Genomic DNA, 220 nt, shown 5'->3' on the forward strand with positions numbered 1-220 from the left:
CCCCAAATCTCCATGCAATAACTCTAATGGCTTTGTCGCACGAAACATGGCTTTGGTCGGGAATGACTGTCTGATCTGCTTCCCTGCGAGACATGCATCACACACGCTTTCTTCGTGTGTTACACACGGAATTGCTACTACCATCTTCTTCCTTACCATGTTATTCATCACTCCATAGCTTATATGTCCTAGCCTAGCATGCCACCTCCATGTAGCATCT

Source organism: Brassica oleracea, chromosome C2, assembly GCF_000695525.1.
Source record: "Brassica oleracea var. oleracea cultivar TO1000 chromosome C2, BOL, whole genome shotgun sequence".
In the NCBI taxonomy this organism is placed as follows: Eukaryota; Viridiplantae; Streptophyta; class Magnoliopsida; order Brassicales; family Brassicaceae; genus Brassica; species Brassica oleracea.